This window comes from Ostrinia nubilalis, chromosome W (genome assembly GCF_963855985.1).
Source record: "Ostrinia nubilalis chromosome W, ilOstNubi1.1, whole genome shotgun sequence".
NCBI classification, from domain to species: Eukaryota; Metazoa; Arthropoda; class Insecta; order Lepidoptera; family Crambidae; genus Ostrinia; species Ostrinia nubilalis.
In genome coordinates, this window is record NC_087118.1 from 6,406,231 (window position 1) to 6,428,277 (window position 22,047).

The 22,047-nt window shown below is 38.6% G+C and overlaps 1 long non-coding RNA gene across 1 annotated transcript; it reads right to left on the bottom strand.

Moving 5' to 3' along the window:
• Positions 1 to 6,405: 6,405 nt before the first annotated feature.
• LOC135086397 (uncharacterized) lies at positions 6,406 to 21,366 on the bottom strand. The gene is made up of 3 exons (XR_010260467.1): positions 21,331 to 21,366; positions 21,205 to 21,255; positions 6,406 to 7,123 (listed from the first exon to the last, which is right to left on the bottom strand). It is a non-coding gene; the product is annotated as an uncharacterized LOC135086397 (long non-coding RNA).
• Positions 21,367 to 22,047: the final 681 nt, after the last annotated feature.

Consider the following 22,047-nt stretch of genomic DNA (forward strand, 5'->3'; position numbering starts at 1 on the left):
CATAAAGACATTTGATATAAACCTTACTTAATCTAAGACTCATTTGATGTAATTTTGTTTAATATAAATAATATTTCATATAATCATTACATAAAATAAATATTATTTGTTATAACGACTACTTGGTATACTCTTTAATTGATATAATTTCTGATAGATATAACTTTTAGTATGTTCTTCTTTAGCTTGACTTATAAATGACGTTAGTGACAAAAACGAATCGCCGTAAAACCGACTCCACGTAGTCTTGTCTGCCCTACCCCTAGAGTGTAATTTAGAAGCGCGTAGGCACGGAGGGGCGAGGGACCGCCAGAGCCCCGCAGTGCCGGAGCCGTGACAGAAGTCTCAAGTTTTTAGTCAAATTTGCATGCCTGCTTGCTTGCTTGCTTGCCTGCTTGCCTGCTTGCCTGCTTGCCTGCTTGCATGCTGCATGCTTGGTTGCCTGCTTGCTCGTTTGCTAGCTTGCTTGCTGCATGCAATGCTTATTATAAGAATTGAACTTCATATAAAATTATTATTTTTATATGATTTAAGTTTTATAGGAAAAGAATTTTATCTCATTTGATTGTTAGACATTTTATTTTTATACGATTTGAATGTTATTTGTTTTAAATAGTATACATTGTAAATTTTATAGAAAATATTCTTTATATCAAACCATTTTATATCAGTTGTTAGTTATTTGTCTTAAAATTATTCGTTTTAAACTTATATTATTCGTTTATTATAGTAAATAATTATTATATTAAATGATTTTATATAATTTGATGTTATATCCTCTAAGTATTATATGATATGTAGTTATATCATACATTACACACCCCCTTCTTACTGGACGACTCGCGACGATGACAACTTCGTCCGCTTAGCACGCTTATTTCATCGTCAGCTGACGGGTGTCCCTGGCGGTATACGAGCTCCATCTTCAGTAGTCGTTGTACTCAACTGTGAAATAAAGTACTCGACGAAATAAACTGTTTCTGACCAGCATCAACTCAACATCATATGGAAGCTATGTTCATGTTATATTAAGCAAAAGTTTGATTTATTTCTTTTACAAAAATCTAAATCTCAAAAAATAAATCTAAAAAAATCTTTTGTTTGACAATTAATATTACGCACCCTTCCTGGAATAAGTACGCAAGTGAAAAATGCCAACTTTTCAGGAGCGTAAAAAAACTGTCTTAAAAATGTATTACCATTATTAAAAATATGTGTTATACATCAAAAGATAGCTAAAAATGTCTGTGAGGGGCCTATGTATTTATATTTAAAATACACTTAATAGGTTTTGAGAAAAACTTAAAAAAGAGCGTTGCGTACTTATTCCGCGAAACAAATTTTAACACTTGTTGTTGTAATTATGAATATTGCATTGTTCACATGTTAAGGAATACTTGCTGTTTGGTATTATTGCTGATAACTATTTATTGGAGTTCAGATTTAGTCGTGCATTCAACGTGTAAGTGTGGTTTACGTAGTTTTTCCTCGAACTATTCGTAATTAAATAAATTCGTAAAAAGGATAACGTACTTTTACCTTGTGAAATATTACATTACTTATGGTAGTATTTAAAATTATAGCTTTATTCAAAATAAAAATGTAACAATATTTTAGCGTAACAATATTATAATTTTCGGAAATTGCATTTTTAGGGAGAGACGAGCTATCAAAAGGACTAATGCCAGTTTTCACCATCAATCCCTAATTTGTAAGTGACCCCTATGGTAATACATATGTAACGGTTCTAGCTACTAAAGAAATAAATAAGAATATTTTTTTCAGTTTAACTAATGTTTATTACAATAAATAATCTAATTTAATTAACGCTAAATAAGAGGTCAGCAGAGCTGGGCGAGGGTGTAGTATATATTCGCTGAATAGCCGAATGCGCAACAAAAACTTAGCCACAGTCACTGGCCTTATCAGTAGCAGGTTGACGGGTACTGGGAGTCCGACGGCCGGTGATGTAAGTGGGTGGTTCTTCAGGGCGATATTCAGGGAGACGGTGCTGCTCGTATGTTCTTCCGGTACCGGAGCGGAGGTCCGTGGAATGCCATAGAAACCAGATACTTTAGAATCACCCTAATTTTTATTTTGACCGCAACATTCGTGATCCTCGGCCGGAAGCGATGAAGGCGAAATTAATGACTATGGATAGCACGAATAGTGATCAATGATGAGGCTTACAATAATCAACTATTTAAATTTAAAAGGAAAAAGCATTGGTGATTGTAATATTAGGTATAGGCACAGAATAAGTAATAGTACAGGTACAGAAGGATTACTCCGCAAGACGATTTAAATAAATGCGAGTCTTGCTACGACGCGATACAGTGGAATTCAGCTCGCACAGCACTACGTACCTACAATTTTATTCACCTACAAGTTTTGTCTCTTTCTATCGCGTGCCTCTGAACTCTTCTTACGCTGTTAGGGTTGCTGTCTAGTAGTGTCTAGTAAAAAAATATTTAATCTACTGATTTGTAATGAGGTACGTATGTAGGTAAGTACGCATTCATTATGGAAAACCTTGGGAGAGGCCTTTGTCCAGCAGTGGACGTCATTTTTGGCTGAAACGAACGAAAGCATTCTGAGCAGTAGTCATGGTAGGTTAGGTTCCTATACTATCCTAAGAATTATTGATTACCTACATGGCCAACATACCTTTCAGCATCTTTGGGAAGCGAAAAAAAAGATAAATCCGGTAGATTTCTTTTCGAATTTAAACACCCGAACACCGCACAATAATATTTCTTTCTCTTTATGTCCATTTTTAAATAATACTTCGATCATAGAATTAGGTACTACAAGGCACGCCAGCGTCCTGACGGGCGCGAGCGTGACACTCGACTGATATAATACCCGCCGGCGGGGCGCTTCGCTGTAGGTAATTATCGGATGTACCGCGCGGAGTGAGCCAGGCCTGGTATAGGTAACTTATTCTAATTATGTAGGTAGGTATTAAATTATAAACCCAACAAGGGCGGTAATTTACAGTAAATTCTAGTTTATTTTTATTATAGCTAATCTATGATACTTTTATAGTTGTATTAAGGTGTAGCAAGCAAAAATGAGTTTGGTAATGACAATGTATTGATTGCAATAATTTCATCAGTGAGAATCATGCAACGTCATGGACTCGGTAGGAAAATAAAAAGAAGACATCAATAGCAAAAGGGAATTAATTATTACCGTGGATAAATAGCTTTGAACGTGCTTTTTAATAAAGTAAATTTTGAAAGCATGACGTAGCATAACTGTCATCGACCAATTTTATGATTTAACTACAGCTAAGTTTTTATAATTTATGCAACACTTACCCAATTTCTGGGGATTTCACTTCACTAAATAACAAGAAAACTGTTTAATAATAATATAGTGATTAGTGACTTTCGGTACTTAGTACTTAGAAATACGTAAGATAGGTTCGTATTCGCAGTATTTAATAGTAGGCGGACAGCCAGTCAGTTCACTGCCGCAGAAGAGAATGGTCAGTTTTCGTTTCTAAGATGGCGGCGGTAGACCCGGTCCGGGAGAACAATAGCGCACGAGCACGGCGCGTGCTACATGTTGCGGCACGAAGTGTAAGATCAGCCATTGCGTATAGTTTCTAACGGGCATTATTTGAAATGTCTGTTATTTTTTTTATTAGATCATATTTTTTTTGTATATAGGTAAGTATAGGTAGTTAATTATATAGTTTAATAATAAATAGACTATTTAGGTTGTATATTTTTATTTGTTATTAGTTTTATGTATAGTCGTAACGGAACCGTTACATACCCCCCTTTTTAGGTTAGGATTTTTCTTATAAAATCCGACTGCTAACACTTTGGGTTAAAAAAATCTAACTGAAAAATTAAGTATAATAATTATGTAGTTTTTGCTATTAGGTTAATTTAAAATCTTTGATATGCCAGGCTCCTAGTTTGTTTCCTGCCATATCTTCAAGATAGTAAACTAGTTTTGATTTCTTTTCAGCAATACGACATTTAATGAATTTTGGTGCAAGTTTTTTTGAAAATTTATTATCTTTGTCACTCTGATAAAAGGTTTTTCTCCAGATTATATCTCCCACGCTAAAATCTATATTCTTTCGACGAAGATTATAATTTGTGCTATTCCTTGAATGTGCTTTTATTATTGAAGCTTGGACCTTATCAAAAATATTTCTAAGACAACCGAGATTTTCAGCATAGGCATCTCGAGGAGCGAAGATGATGTTATCTTCTATATCAGCATCATTGTAATGAGAACCGCAGATCACCATTTCGCGACCAAATACTAAGAATGAAGGAGTGAAACCTGTTACCTCATTTACTGAGCTATTCAAAGCGAATTGAATTTTCGGAATAAATGTATCCCATGTCCTATGGTCATTTTCTATAAAGGTAGAAATAGCTGTAATAATAGTTTTGTTATAACGTTCGACGGAGTTAACTTGTGGTGTGTATAAAGGCGTGTAGAAAATGTTAGGTATGTTATAGGTTGTAAATAAATTTTTCATTGTATTGCTAATAAATTGTCTACCGTTGTCCATTAATATAGTGCTGGGTACGCCATGGATTAAGAAAACGTGTTCTTCTAAAATTTTACTAATTATATCAGCGGTTGCGCGATGGATCGGGAACATTAAACAATATTTTGAAAAACAGCAGTTGATAACTAATAAAAATGTATTTTGTTTTCTAGTCGCAGGTAAGGGTCCTACTAGGTCGATGCTGATCATTTGAAAGGGACGGCAACAATCTTTTGGGCGGCCCATTGTACCGAGAGCAGTGTGAGTAGGGTGTTTATAAGACAAACAAGTATCGCAGTTCGTTACAAATGGCAATGCCAGATTTTGTATGGAAAGTGGCGTCTTTTTTTTTTCGCGCGGCCATCGACCAAACTTTGATTTTTGATTACAAAATAGTGTAATAAACCAAACTTACTATGGCATGTATACCTCTAAACTCAGTCTGAACTGAGTTACGAGCATTAGAAGTTTGATGATTTTCATACTAGATTTGCTTTTTGTGCGCAAGTTTTGTAAGAAATTGCAACAAAATATTGCGCTATTTTTTTATTGCGCTGATTCTGCTCCATACTGATGTCTGGAGCCTTTAATGGATGATATTGTTTGTTTACACATACAATCTCACTATTTTGTTGCAATTTCTTACAAAACTGTGCGCGCAAAAAGCAAATCTAGTATGAAAATCATCAAACTTCTAATGCTCGTAACTCAGTTCAGACTGAGTTTAGAGGTATACATGTCATAGTACGTTTGGTTTATTACACTATTTTGTAATCAAAAAACAAAGTTTGGTCGATGGCCGCGCGAAAAAAAAAAGACGCCAATTTCCGGCATTGTCTTTTACTGACGTCAAGATGCATACCTGGCCAAAAATATTTTAAAGACAGACGTTTAAAAGTTTTGAAGATGCCAAAATGTCCGGAAGTAGGTTCCGAATGATTTTGAATAATAATGTCTTGTCGGAATTCAGATGGTATCACTTCCTTCCATTCAAATTCTCTAGTAAGAGGGTTGATGGATCTAATGTATCGAAATAGTTTACCATTGGAGACCCGGTAATTCTCGAATGAAGTAGGGGAACTTGAGCAACCAGCGTACATCTTCAAGAACCATGGATCATCCGTTTTATAAATAGGGTAGTTTTGTAAGTCCGTTTGGTTGTTAATAGTAGCAATAGGGACTGATCGGGATAAACTATCTGGAACGATGTTATCTATGCCCTTGCGGTGCTTGATGTCGAAGTTAAAAGCAGAAAGACGAACGCCCCAGCGAGCCAACCTTCCGGTAGGATTGTTTAGGTTAAGAAACCATTTTAGTGAGGAGTGGTCAGTGAAGACTGTAAATTTGAGACCGTTCTCTAAATAACATCGCCAGTGTTCAATAGCGGACAGTACTGCCAAGGCTTCGCGTTCAGTGGCACTGTAATTTCGTTCTTGCTTACTTAATGATTTGCTCATGTACGCGATCACCTTTTCTTCGTCTTCGAAGGTCTGTGTTAAAACTGCTCCTATTCCATAGTCACTGGCATCAGTATGAACTGCGAAGGCTTTAGTATAGTCGGGACATGCTAAGATAGGTGCAGTAACGAGGTGGTTTTTTAGTTTTTTAAAAGCTTCGTCGGCTTCTTTAGACCATAAGAAGGGTGGGGCATTTTTACCCTGTGAAGTTAATTTATTAAGGGGAGAGGCTATTTGGCTGAAATTTGGAATGAAGCGGCGATACCAGGAAGCCGTGCCAATGAACCGCCTGACCTCTTTAGCATTATTAGGGATAGGGTATTGTTTGCGTGTTCAGAGTGTGTTCCTAGGCTTCTAATTTCTAGCTATTGTCTGTGACTCCTAATCTTCTTGTGTGTATGGATCAACACGAGTAAATCAGGCGACTTTGAAGATATACTGGGATTTATTACTTTACAATAAAGCGTTTACAATATTTCAGTTGAAAGTTCAAATGAGAATGAGAGACGTTAAGCGTCCGTGCAATCGTTTTTATAGGTGTGCTTCAGCGCCATCTGTTGTGGTTTCTTGACATCGCGTGACGTAATCGATGCGGTGCTCGGTGATAATATTGCCATTGATCTTTGGTTGGAGCTTCTCACGCGCTCCAATAGATGGCTCTTCTTAACATTCCGGCGGGCCTTGAGAGACTCCCTCTCAACATCTCAGCTCACGTCATGTCACGCGCCGAGCCTCGAACCTGGCACCTCAGCGACCGGAAGTGGGCATATCTTTGAGAATGCCCTGTGTATGATGCCTGTGGCCGTCCGAATGACAGCAACCCTTGGTACGCCGTCACTGCCTGAAATCAGAGTTATTATGCGTCCTAACCGCCATTTCAGCGGCGGAAGGTTATCGTCCTTTATGACAACTAATGTTCCAGTTTGCAAGTCTTCAGTTTTCTGTTGCCATTTAGTACGTTTCTGAAGCTCTGATATGTACTCTGTAGACCATCTCCTCCAAAATGTCTGCCTCAGCTGTTCAACTCGCTGGTAACGATTGAGTGTGTGCGTGGTTGCAGCGGTAAAATCACTCTCTGCAGGTGCAGTCAGCGGCCGGCCAATAGTGAAGTGGGCAGGAGTGAGTGGAGAGTAGTCGTTGGGGTCTGAGGATAAAGGATACATAGGGCGGGAATTCAGGACAGCTTCAATTTGTACCAAAACTGTGCTGAATTCCTCATAAGTCATGTTTACATTTCCTACCACACGTGTTATATGGTGCTTACGGGACTTGATCCCAGCTTCCCATAAACCGGCAAAATGAGGCGCGTAAGGGGGAATGAATTTAAATTTAATGTGATTATCTGAAGCGTAATCAATGATAGACTGAGAATTACTATTTAAAAAATCTGAAAATTCACGAGCTGTTCCTACAAAGTTACGTCCATTATCGGAAAATATTTGATAAGGTTTTCCTCTCCGGGAAATAAATCGTTTCAGTGCTAAAATATAACTCTGTGAAGACAAACTAGTTACTAGTTCCAAGTGTATCGCTCGAGTTGAAAAACATATAAATAGACATAAATAACATTTTTCTAGTCTGGAACCCCTACCTTTCTTATTTAAAATAAATAAAGGTCCAGCATAGTCTACTCCACAGTTTATGAAAGGAAAATTTGCAGTTACTCGTTCAGTTGGTAAGTTACCCATGATTGGTTGTACTATTTTACCTTTCAAACGACAACATATGACACACTGGTTAACGACTTTTTTTGCTAAGTTTCTACCGCCTAGTGGCCACCAATTGTCTCTGATATGAGATAAAATTAATTGAGGCCCAGCGTGCAATAATTTTAAATGTTGACTTTGAAATAATAAATAGGTAAAGATATCGATAGTGGAAATATCAATTACTGTAAGGGACAAAACACGACTTTTCAGGAGAGCCAAAAAACGATTTTTTCTTTATACTTCAATATCTTTTTATGTGATGTTACGATTTAAATAGGTTCTATGGCAAAGTTTCTTAGAATTTTCTGTTCTTTCATAATATAAACGCCAAATTTTCGAAAAATGGGTAGTTTAAAAGATAGCATGTCCCTTACATTAAAAAAACGAGCTTGACTGTACCTTACAATGTTGAAATTTCACAGTATGGAATGTCATGTATGTTGTAAGGTACATTTAAGAATAAACACGACAGTAATATTATTGTAACTTGACAATTTTAACATTGAAACCTGATGTAAGTAGAGGTTGCATTCGAGTATTCATTAACAAAACGAAGAGAAGAGATAGAAACAAGACAACTTAGTGTTCACAAATGCAGTTGGACGCATCAAATACACATCACCAACAAAACATTTAGTCACTGATGATGCCTACGTCTGCATTTGTGAACAAGTTGTCTTGTTTCTATCTTTTTCTGTTCATTTTTACGCAGTTAGGTTTTTTTTTTTCAATCATCGTTCGTTCGTTTTAGCCGAATGACGTCCACTGCTGGACAAAGGTCTTCCCCCAAGGATTTCCACAACTACCGGTCCTGCGCCGCCCGCATCCAGGCACCTCCTACAACCTTCACCAGATCGTCGGTCGACCTAGTGGGGGTCTGCAGCACATTACGTCTTCCAGCTCGTGGTCGCCACTCAAGAATTTTTCTGCCCCAGCGGCCATCAGCTTTGCAAGCTGCGAGCTCCATCCACTGCCACTTGATTTTAGCGATTCTGCGGACTATGTCAGTCACTTTGGTTCTCCTGCGGATCACGTCATTTCTGGTTCAATCACTACGAGCATAGCACGCTCCATCGCCTTTGACCTTGAGTCTTCTTATGAGGCCCACAGTAAGCGACCACGTCTCAGATCCATATGTTATCAAAGACTTTTGTCTTGAGACAGTGCGATATTTCAGACGTGAGAATATCACGAAGCTTCCTGAACGTTGCCAGCCGAGTTGGATTCGACGATTGACCTCTTCCTCGAAGTTAGACCTACCTAAGGCTGGTTTTAGTGTCACGCAGACCGTCAGTGCGGATCGCTCCGCACAGCCAATCTGTATGAACTGACAGGGAGCGAGCGATTCCTGCGGACCGCATTACTCTAAAACGCTTCCTCGAAGTTTACAGATCGGCTGTGTGAAGCGGATCCGCACTGGACGGTCCGCGTGACACTATAACCAGCCTAACTGGACTGTTTGTACTAGGTATATAAGTGTCAACAACTGCCGAGTGTAGAGTATCCAACCTTTAGAGGAGTGGGTGCAACACGGACATTTGACATGATTTTGTCTTGTCCATGTTTCATTTTAAGACCCCCTTGTTGAGAGGCTCGACTCAGGCCATTGTGCATTGTGCCTAGATCTTCCACGGTCTCAGCCATGGCTATGATATCGTTTGCGCATCGAAGGTGGGTTATTTACTCACCGTTGATATTTATGCCGAATCCGTTCCAGTCCAGAAACAGTTTCGGAGTTTTCAGTTCCCCCTGTCTGCTGCTGCAACTGGTTTCGAGTCTTGATCCTGGAGACGGAACGACATTGTGGCGTTTTCGTACAAGCCTTTCAACATTTCGATGTATCGATATAGGTAGTCAATTTGACACCGTTGGAGAAACTGTAGTAGGTACTGCCCAGGTCTCGATCGAAGCTTTCTCATAGTCCACAAACGCCAGGCAAAGTGACTGACTATACTCCTCGGTCTTCTGTATAATCTGCCGTGGCGTATGTATGTGGTGTACTAAAGCGATTGAGAGGCTGGAAGTCATCGAGCTTACGAGCGAGACGATTCGTAATGACTCTCGAAAACAGCTTGTAGACATGGCTCGGAAGTGAGATGGGTCTATAATTCTTCAACAAGGTTTTGTCGCCTTTTTTGAAGAAGAGTGTCACCACACTTCTGTGCCATACCGTAGGCGTTTTTTCCCTTTCCTTCGAGGATGACGGAATTGAACAGCTTCTGAAGAGCCTTCAGCCCCTCGGTCAAAAACCCAACTGCGTAAAAATGAACAGAAAAAAAGATAGAAACAAGACAACTTAGTGTTCATAAGTGCAGTAGGAGTTGGAGGCATTAAATGCATATCACCACCAAAAAAAGTAATTGATATCCTATATGCATATTAACGTAAGGGCCTAATTATAATAAATCAAAAAATTTTAAATGAAGTAAGGTTCAATGAGTTCAAAAGTTAAAACCAACAGTTTAGGGTAAGGGCTGAATTGTATTATTAAAAGGAATTTACGTCCTTTAAATCATTTGTTTCCCCAAAAGTCGTATTCAGACGACCAAAAATGTTTAAGGTAAGGGACATTTTTTTAAAGATATCAACATTTCAAGTATACCAATCGATAGAGCCGAAAATTCTGAATGCGTTGGTATATATAACTCATTTTGGCCAAAATGTCCCTTACATTAATTGATACTTCCACTATCGATATGTTTACTACACAATAAAATGGGGTGCTTTTTGTCATATGAAAATTCAGAATTAACTAATCTGCCCCCGACTCTTATGATTTTGTCAGCATCTAAAATTATATTTAAACTGGAAATATTACGTTTTGATTTATTTATAGTAAGATTATTATAAAGCGCATTGTATTCTTCAGGAAACGATTCTATTTGTGCCTGTCTAACTATAAACAATAAGGATTTATCAAGTTCTTCTACTGATAACGGCCCGTGTAACCGCTCATCAATAGATTTTGTTCGTATGTTATGTATAAAACGCATTACATAAGCACAAGTTCTTTGTAATCGATTTAGTTTAGAAAATCGGCTGAAATCAATGATAGGTAAATTAGAATCGCTACTACACAACAAGTTTGTAGTGGGAAGTTTTAACTCAGGTAAATCATTTAAGTTCTGTAAAATATTATTTTGATTTTGTGACCATTTTATGCTATCTTCAAATAAAAAGGTGGGTCCGTTCCACCATAAATTTGATGAACTCAATTCATTTAAAAGTACTCCACGGGAAACCAGGTCAGCTGGATTATTTGACGAGTTTACATGCAGCCAAATTGTGTTGCTTGTCAACTCATTTATCTCAACAACGCGATTCTGAACAAAAGTCTTTAACTGATGTGGTGACATTTGCAACCATCTGAGAACTATAGTAGAATCTGTCCAAAATACAACTTTGTCAAAGTTCAATCGAAGTGATTTAATTATTTTATCATACAATCTAGCTCCCAATAGTGCACCGCATAACTCGAGCCGTGGAATGCTAACCGGTTTCACTGGCGCGACGCGGCTCTTCGAACATAATAATCTCACCGTGATGACGTCATCATTATTGCACGTCCGAACATAAGCGCACGCACCGTATGCAGCCTCGCTCGCATCCGTAAATATGTGTAACTAGCTTTCCGCCCGCGGCTTCGCCCGCGTGGAATTTTGTCTGTCACAGAAAAACAATATCGCGCGCGTATTTACTCATCGTTTAGACCTGGACTACGACAAACATTTTAAAACCAAAATCAGCTCAATCGGCCCAGTCGTTCTCGAGTTATAATCAGACTAACGAACATCAATTCATTTTTATTTATATAGATAGATAGATGATAGCTAGCGGCCGCCCGCGACTTCGTATGCGTGGATCCCGTTTTACCCCCTTCATCTATCTTCAGCGGTTAACTCCCCTTCCCGTAGGAATTTTGCAATATCCTGTTGTAACTAAGCTTTAAGTTTACTAAGGTACCTGCATGCCACATTTCAAGCATCTAACTTAAGCGGTTTAGATTTTTCATACAAAAGGATTTTTCCGCTAATTCCCGTTCCCGTGGTAATTTCGGGAATTCCTTTCTTAGTGCACCTCTACGGTACCTAAACTACGTCCCTTCCAAATTTCAAGTGCCTACGTTTAGCCGTTTAGGCTGTGCGTTGATCTGTCAGTCAGTCAGTCAGTTTCTCCTTTTATATATTTAGAAGATAGATTAGATGATAGCTAGCGGCCGCCCGCGACTTCGTACGCGTGGATCCCGTTTTACCCCCTTTATCTATCTTAAGCGGTTTAGATTTTTTTCATACAAATGTTTTTTCCCGCTAACTCCCGTTCCCGTGGGAATTTTACGATATCCTGTTGTACCTAAGCTTTAAGTTTACTAACGTACCTGCACACCAAATTTCAAGCATCTAACTTAAGCGGTTTAGATTTTTCATACAAAAGGATTTTTCCGCTAATTCCCGTTCCCGTGGTAATTTCGGGAATTCCTTTCTTAGTGCACCTCTACGGTACCTAAACTACGTCCCTTCCAAATTTCAAGTGCCTACGTTTAGCCGTTTAGGCTGTGCGTTGATCTGTCAGTCAGTCAGTCAGTTTCTCCTTTTATATAATATAATAAAATATTTAGAAGATAGATGATAGCTAGCGGCCGCCCGCGACTTCGTACGCGTGGATCCCGTTTTACCCCCTTTATCTATCTTAAGCGGTTTAGATTTTTTTCATACAAATGTTTTTTCCCGCTAACTCCCGTTCGCGTAGGAATTTTGCAATATCCTGTTGAAACTAAGCTTTAAGTTTACTAAGGTACCTGCATGCCACATTTCAAGCGTCTATCTTACGCAGTTTAGATTTTTTCATACATATGTTTTTTCCCGCTAACTCCCGTTCCCGTGGGAATTTTACGATATCCTGTTGTACCTAAGCTTTAAGTTTACTAACGTACCTGCACACCAAATTTCAAGCATCTAACTTAAGCGGTTTAGATTTTTCATACAAAAGGATTTTTCCGCTAATTCCCGTTCCCGTGGTAATTTCGGGAATTCCTTTCTTAGTGCACCTCTACGGTACCTAAACTACGTCTCTTCCAAATTTCAAGTGCCTACGTTTAGCCGTTTAGGCTGTGCGTTGATCTGTCAGTCAGTCAGTCAGTTTCTCTTTTTATATATTTAGATTCGATCCTAGAATGGTCACACGTTCCTACAACATGACGCGGTACGCGAATATTATGTAAATAAGTTAATGCTTCAATAAACTTTTCCCAGTTCCTTAAAATATTAATAGGTACTTCATCGTCCCAATCAAGTTTACATAACCATAACTGTTGTAATATCATTTTGCCAATAATTATAAACGGGCTTAACAAACCGAGAGGGTCATAAATCTGTGAAACAATTGATAGAATTTGTCGTTTACTAACATTATTACATTCAAAATTGACCTTTGATGTGAAATGAAATTCGTCGCTTTTGTTAAACCAACCTAAACCAAGAGTATTACTGGAATAATTTTCATCTAAAGAAAAATTTTTGGAATTATCAAAAGTTATGTTATTATTCAAAATATTTTCAGGCGAATTAAATGTCCATTTCCTTAAGGGAAAACAACCAGATAGACAAGTTTCAGATACACCCTTACATATGTGTGATAACTTCTCAATACAATCTGAACCAGTTATAAGGTCATCTACATAAAAATCTGTTAATATTGTACGTGAAATGTCTTCGTCCGTACAGTCAAAGCCTAGTTGTTTAATGCAACGATTGCTCAAGTACGGTGCAGACGCCGTACCGTATGTTACAGTATTAAGCCGGTACACACTGATAGGCTGTGATGGATTTTCTCGCCATAATATTAACTGTAAATCTCTTTGATTTTCATGAATTAATATTTGCCTGAACATTTTCTCGATATCCGCGCAAGCGACAAATTTATATTGACGAAAACGCAAAATTATAGAAAACAATTCGTTTTGCAATGCAGGCCCTGGCATTTGGACATCATTTAAAGATTTGCCAGTTGATGTTTTTTGGCTTGCATTGAAAACTACTCTTAGTTTTGTAGTAGTACTTTGCTCTCGTAAGACACCGTGATGCGGTAGAAAATAATGAGGTGAAGTGTAGTTTTCAATACGTGTCATGTGACCTAGGTCTAAGTACTCTTGCATAAAATCACTATACATTTTTTTATACTCTTGAGACCGTTCTAACCTGCGTTCTAATGACAAAAATCTATTTTTTGCAATGTCGTAACTATTACCTAATTCATCAAGTACTAATTCATTTCGTACTGGAATGCGAACTGAAAAACGACCATCAACTGCACGTTTTGTAGTTTCAGTAAACAGCTGTTCACAATGGCGTTCTTCCTCTGTAAGATATGGTTTATGTCTATAATTTTCTTCTAATTCCCAAAATTTACGTAACTGCTCATCTAATTGTAAAGATTGCAAATGATGACATTGTATTTTGTTATTTATTGATTTTGAATTTTAAACAATGCCTGAAATAATCCAACCTAGCGTAGTGTTTTGTAGGTAAGGACCTGCCGGTAAACGCATTTTCCCTTCTATCAACAATTCCCAAAACACGTCAGCCCCGATCAATAAGTCAATTTTTGACGGTAAATAAAATAACGAATCGGCTAACTGAATATTATTCGGAATGTCTAAAGAGTTATAATGTAATGGAACTGTTGGTAAATTTGAAGTTATATGTTTCAAAACTATACATTTACAGCGAGTATTATAATCACCGTTTGATGACCTGACCTTAATTTCGCACAACTCTGTTGACTGAGTGTGTGAATGCCCTATTCCTGTGATATGATATGTGGACTGTATCGAATCGACTTTTAATTTTTTACATAAATTTTCTGTAATTAAACAGTGTTGACTGCCGCTATCTAACAAAGCGCGAGCCTTATGATATACATTGTCATTACCTGCTATCTCCACTAAAGCTGTGGATAATAAAACAGTTTCTGACGCCTGCGTCACCCTGCGTATACAAACTATTGTTCGAATTCTCGTTTCGTGTCGGTTCGGCTGTATGTAACACTGCCGACGAGTGCAGTACGGGGTTCGAATCCGGTTGGCACTCCACGACTGATACTAATGCGTTTTCTACTTTATCATTATTGTTACTGTACAATAAACTGTTGTGTTTTCTACTGCACTGTTTACACGGACCAAAATAACAATCTGAAGCGAAATGTCCAGCTCGTAAACAATTAACACATAACCTTTTATTATTAACGAATTCTAATCTCTCTTTAACGTTTAAATCCAAAAACTTAGTACAAGAATAAAGCGAATGATTTCCGCTGCATAATGAGCATGTGCGGGTACTTTTGGAATTCACATTATTTTTTGTTGAAGCGAAAATATGTGATTTTTGTTGCGATTGTTGTTGAGGTTTTTTATTGTTATCAAAAGGGACTTTACTATTAGAAAATGATGAAGAATTATGCGCTTTAATCATTTCTAAAGTGTCTGCCTTATTTTTCAAGAATGTAATCAAATCAAATCAAATCAAATCAAAATCTTTATTTACTCACACAGACATTGAAAACATACATGAGATAATTATGATTATGATGTTTAATATCAGTGTGAGTCTGATGCCAATGCTAGGTATCGAATACCTGTGTTACAGGACATCAGGCTCCCACCGCCTCGAACCTTACAGCACTTAGACAAGGCTATGAGCTAAGTGTAAGAACAACATCCATGTGGACAAAGATTTAACAAAAAAAAGAAAATAAGTAAAACATAATTTACAGAATAAAATTAAGAAGATACAATACGATACAGAAAAAAACAATGTACCTAGTGCACAATAAGAGTGTATGTGTATCTAGGCACAAGTGTGTGATATGAATGAGTGTGTGTGGATGAGAGGGTGAGCCCACTTCTAATCAGACGCTCCGAGACGGAAGGCCGCCGCCCGTCCGCAGGACCATACATGGAAAGTTGTATGATAATAGCGTTGGTATAAAATTGTCATGGCACCTAACGACAGCAAGTGTGTAAGCCCGCGCACGCACGAAGACCGCCCAGCCCAAAAACGTCAAATCAGAGAGAGCTCTAAGTCCATAGGTGTGTTTTAGATGTACTTATTTAATTAGTTTTTCGGTTTGATCGTAGTTACGATTCAAAAGCCACTCCGTGATAGTTCTCTTAACCCCACGTTTTAGTAGCGGGTAAATATTGAGCAAAGCATTAAGTTTATTGTACAAACGATCGCTTCGGAAACAGAAGAATCTGTGGGCAAATATTGTTTTAAACTGTGTTTTGGTGCAGGCTATATTTTTTCTGCGTCTAATTTGACTAAGCTGTGGGTCATATGAGAGCATAGAATGCTTGCGCAGAACCACTGCTAGTATGAAAAGCTGCCGAACAGTTAACACCCTCCAGTGTCTGTATACATCAATTGTGGGGTGCAAACGCGGAAGGAATGCACTGACTTTCAGTACCGCTCTTTGTGCTCTTTCAACTCTTATGAGGTGAGTCTTGGCAGCACCACCCCATGTAGTGATGCAGTAACCCAGGAGAGATTGACACAGGGAGAAATAAACTGTTCTTAAGAAGGACTGATCAGAAATGTGGCGTAGAGTTTTGAATACAAAGATCAGCTTCCTTACTCTAGCAGCCAAAAGATCCAGATGAGGTTGAAAGTTAAGGTGGCAGTCGATCATGATGCCCAGGTATTTAATTGTGTCAGTTCGGGTTAACTTAGGGCAATGGCAGTTAGACTTAGTCACACATGAGCTAGAATGTGACACAAGCGAATGTCCAGTGGAAAGGCCTCTCTTAGAAATGGCAAAGGTAATATATTTAGTTTTACTTACGTTAAGTGATAGCAAATTAGAAGCCAACCAATCTGTAACCATATTCAACCCATCCTGAGCATGGTGGAAAGCCAACTCCCATGTATCAGCATGGAACAGCAGGGCAGTGTCGTCAGCAAAAGCCACCATCGTTCCATTTATCATTCTTGACTGTAGAAGGTCATTTATGTAAATGAGAAATAGCGTAGGGCCAAGGACACTGCCCTGCGGCACACCGATTGTCACCGGCAATTCATCACTGATCCACTCACCAATTTTTACGGCTTGAGAGCGATTAGCGAGATAATTCGCGAAAAGTTGTAGTGTCAGTCCGCGTATACCCAACCTCTCCATTTTTTTCAAGAGAATTGTGACAGAGACCGTGTCAAATGCCTTAGCCAAATCCAGAAACACACCAATCACCTTCCTCCCCCCGTCCAAATCTCTGGCTATGAAATCGGAAAGCGCAAGGGCAGCGTCGTCGGTTGACTTCCCCGAACGAAAACCAAACTGAAGAGACGATAGTATATTGTGTTTGTCAAGGAAACCAACTAGGCGCTTGTTTAGTAGTCGTTCCAGGATCTTAGACAGGACGGGGAGCAGCGATATGGGCCTATAGTTGTTGACACAGTCTCTGTCACCACCCTTATAGACAGGGGTAATGAGAGACTTCTTGTAGTTATCAGGGAATACTCCAGTCCCCATGCATAAGTTACATATGTATGTTATTGGTGGAATTAGCAGCTTACTATACTGTTTGAGCAGCTGGCCAGATATCAGATCAATGCCCACAGCACAACCATCTTTTAGGCTCATAACAAGATTAGCGACTTCAGTCATATCAGTGGGCTCAAGGACAAGTGAATCTGGGAGAGGCAAAAGCGAACCAGTGGGGCTAGGAGTGGCAGGATTATTAGTTATTTTGGCAGCAAGGCTTTTTCCAATGTTAGTGAAGAAGTCATTCACGCTATTCACACCAACTTGCGGATCAACATGAGCAACTAAGTCCATGGACGTGGTTTTTGATTTTTTGTAGTGAGTTGTATTTCTTACAGCCTCCCACAGTTTCCTGCTATTATTACATGCGTTTGTAATTTGTTGTCTGTCATATGCGCGCCTAACCTTTTTGAGTAATGAGTTGCAAAAATTCCGATAACGCTTATAAGTAATCCTGAGGTCATCGTCCTCTGGATTATTACTCGACTTTATGTGTAATTTGTCCCTGTGACGCATGCATCTAAGAAGCCCAGGAGTAATCCAGGGCTTGTTGATCCTTTTCCTCCCAGCAATATTAATAACTCTAGTACTACGTTTAATTACATCAGATAGACTATCAGTCAAGAAACTAGAGGCCTCATTAGCGTCTTGCATGTCATATAGCGGTGTAAAGTCAATACCATCAATCAGCATATCCAATTTACTTTGGTCGAGAATATGTCTTGTCTTAACAGGGGGGAGTGGGTCATTATTTGTGTCCAAGAGAACAGCGACGCTACTATGATCAGTGATAGAGGAGTTCATGATCAAGCACCTAAAGACTTTATTTGATTTGATCATAACATGATCAAGACAGGAACGTTCGTGCGTAGGGACGTTATGTCCAGCATGTATGTTGAATTCAGCAAGTAGGTTTAGGTAGTCCCAAGAGCGAAGGTCATTGGTATTTTGGACAATATTAATGTTAATATCACCGACCAGTATAATATTCTCAAAGTGTTTCAGTTTATTCAGAAGTGAATTTAATGATGAGTTAAAGATCGCAGGTTCCTTATATCCAGGTGGTCGATAGATTGCAACAATTGCAGTAGATTTATTTAGTTTAACCACTAGACAATTTGCATGTTCAAACTGGGGTTCCTCAATAGATGGGCAAAAATCATTTTTGTAGTATATAACCACTCCCTCGTTTTGTGTCTTGTTGTTATTAGTAGTGGCATACAAATAGTCTTTTAATTCAGGAATGTACCTGGCAGACGGAAGCCAACATTCTGTTAATATTAAGAAGTCCCAAGACACATTTATTCTCGCAAGTAGGGTGTTGAAATTATCAAAGTTGCAATTTAAGCTTCTAATATTTTGTGTTAGAATTTTTAATGAATTGTGAGTTGGATTCATAAAACTTTGGCATTGTTCTGGATCGCAAATAGATTGACAAGTGTATTTGTATGAGTCCAAGTGAATATTTAATTGATGTGAATTAAGCTGAGTCATCTATATATAATGAGACAAAGGAACAGTAAATTAAATGTATAATATGTGATCTGATAATGTAGTCGTGAAGTTAGTAAGTAAGTAGGTATAATAATAATAGCAAAATTAGATCACTCAATCAATGTCTCGAGGTCACTTTCACAGGTTAGTCGCCGCGGCGGATCCTCTTCAGTTTTCTTGACAAATACCTTCCCGTATGAAGTCCAGGCAGCCAGAAGATTCTTGCTCTTGACTCGCTCCCTGGCCAGGTAGAATAAACGCCTGTTCTTAGACGTAAGGAAGTCCGAGATGTAAATAGTTCTCGCTGGACCAGGTAGGCCAAGAGTTGAGGTGTTCAGTGAAGCCTCCCTACTATCGCGTTTATTTTTATTATAATTACGTAGGCTTGAAATAACGCTGTCCCTTCTGTTAGTTGTGGTAAAGTCTGCAACAATAGCGCTAGACCTGGATCTATAGATGTGTCGTATTTCAAGGTCCTGGAGCTCAGATGATGATCCCACAGTCGAGCAGATGTTTTTCACAGTCTCGGTTAACGCTTGTTTATTCTCGTTTTCAGCAATGGGAATGTTCCTAATCTCGATCGAGGTAGATCTGGCGTCCCTCTCCAACGAATCTAATTTATTCTCTAACACTTGAATTTGTGTCTTGTAATTTAAGTTGTCTTTTTCAAGTGTATTTACTTTAGTCAGCAAGGTATCGTATTGAGCTGACATCAACTCCATAGATGATTTAATCTGCGTATTCTGCTCGATTAGAGTCGTGAGAGCACAAGTTAGGTCATCAAATTTCTTTTCTTGAAATGACTGCAGTTCGTCCAATCTATGTGAGAAGGACGTGTCCGAGTGTCCGGGTGATTCCAATATTTTGCGCTTTAATCTTCTAGTAATATGTTGCAAACTGTCCTGCTCCTCAAATTCAGGGTCTTTATTGATAAGTGGGTCGGAGCCGTAGTGTTTAGGACTTAGATTTTTCTGCTTAGATAGCGGCGGGGAGCGCTGCGTACGAGGCATATAAAGAAAGAAAGAAAGAAAGAAAGAAAGATACATTTATTACAGTGGACATCACACAAATACAGGCAATTACATAGACATGACAGTGGCACATAATAATAAAAGAAGAAAAAATAAAAACAAGAGTAAACTGAGCAGTGCCACCCATTCACCAACAAGATGCCCACTGCAAACTGCATATCTATCGCCGTAGCAAATAAATCAGTAAAGTAGGCCTAAATGATGATCGATGCCGACGGTGAATGCACGGCGATCGGGGGCAGGGCCTGCGTAGGCGCAACACAGCGGGAGTGACTGGGCGGAGCGAGTTACTAGCGCGCAAGACAGAAATATTGCTATCACTGTCAGACAACGGTACTCACGCGCTGTTGCATTCACTCGCGCCGTATGGGTACCTCTCGCCACAGCTGTGCTCCTGGTATCACTCGCGAAATTGTTTGAGTATTTACAAAACGTTATTATAGAATAAACAATAAATGTTGCTGGACACACGACCGTTCTCAGCGGCAGTCCGAGGCGATACGAATGAGATCGTCTAACTTATGCGTTTTTGATGCTGCGTAAATAAATTATTTTTATGTTCCTCCCACTCTTTCTCAACTACTGCGTCTAATTTGGAGGTAATGATATAAATAATAAGTGTATCCCAATATTCTACAGGTTCCCCGAGTGTCTTTAAGGCGCGTAAATTCTTTGAAACTATATATAAACAATTAATTTCCTTAAATGAAATGAAGTCTCTTTATTTAGATTTTGAATGGTAAATAAAGACTTCACATGATTATGTACCAGCAACTTGACGTTATTATACCTCTCATTGAGCAAATCCCAAGCTATTGTGTAGTTTTCTGATGTGCATTCTATTGATTTAATAACTTGAGCTGCCTGACTAGTTAGCGATGTACGCAAATAATGGAATTTACGAATGTCATCAAGCTGGGTGGAGTTGTGAATCATAGAAAGGTAGGTATCCCTGAACTCTAACCAATTTTCAAACGACCCGTCAAAGGAGGATAGTGAAATAGTAGGAAGCTTAATATTTATCGAAGCTTCACACCTAGAACTAGCACTAGATGAATCAGAAAGGCTAAAACGTTTTATTAAACTTTCTGCTTCTGCCATGGTTTCGTAATAAATATTTTCAAATGATTCACGATGTTCTAACTGAATTGCAGTTTCACTATCTAACACCATGAGCATTTCGATGGAGCTTTGAATGCTATTAAATTCACTAAATAATGATTTGGCTAATTCACTACGCAATTTTAATTCGGTTAATTGTTTATCGCTAGGACGAGAGTGGCTATGAAAAGAATTTACAAATTTTACGAATAACGTCAGTCTACCCTTGATTGAACCGCGTTTTTTATTTAATTCTCTAATTACAGTATCATCAGAATCTACGCACAAATTAGGAGATTTACAACGAACAGTTACGTTTTCAACACTCATTTTGACGATTTATAAAAGTGGGTACTCACCAAATTCCTGTAAACTGCGTACGTGACTCGTGAGGAAGCACAACACGGTACCTAGAGGAACAAGCACAGCTTTAGTAAAATTGAAATGGGATAAGATGGGGGAAAAAAGGAACGATTTGGCCAGACCCTTTGCTGATCCCTCGATGTGATGATGGATGATCCGGCTTGAAGGACCAATGTTTGCGTGTTCAGAGTGTGTTCCTAGGCTTCTAATTTCTAGCTATTGTCTGTGACTCCTAATCTTCTTGTGTGTATGGATCAACACGGGTAAATCAGGCGACTTTGAAGATATACTGGGATTTATTACTTTACAATAAAGCGTTTACAATATTTCAGTTTAAAGTTCAAATGAGAATGAGAGACGTTAAGCGTCCGTGCAATCGTTTTTATAGGTGTGCTTCAGCGCCATCTGTTGTGGTTTCTTGACATCGCGTGACGTAATCGATGCGGTGCTCGGTGATAGTATTGCCATTGATCTTTGGTTGGAGCTTCTCACGCGCTCCAATAGATGGCTCTTCTTAACAGGTATTTAGAAATGGAGTCCACTTTTTCAGGATCAGCGTGTAGGCCATTAATATCTACAACGTAACCAAGATATTTGAGTTGATGCCTGAAAAACTGGCTCTTCTCAAAGTTTATTGTAAGGTTGGCAAGCTTTAATTTTTCTAGGACTTTATTTAAAAGTGTGATGTGTTGGCTGAAAGTTTCAGATACGATTATTATGTCATCCACGTACACAAACACTTTGTGTTCGAATTCTGGTCCATAGAACAATAAATCTACCAATCTTTGTTGGGTTGCTGGTGCGTTAGTCAATCCAAAAGGCATAGATTTGAACTGATA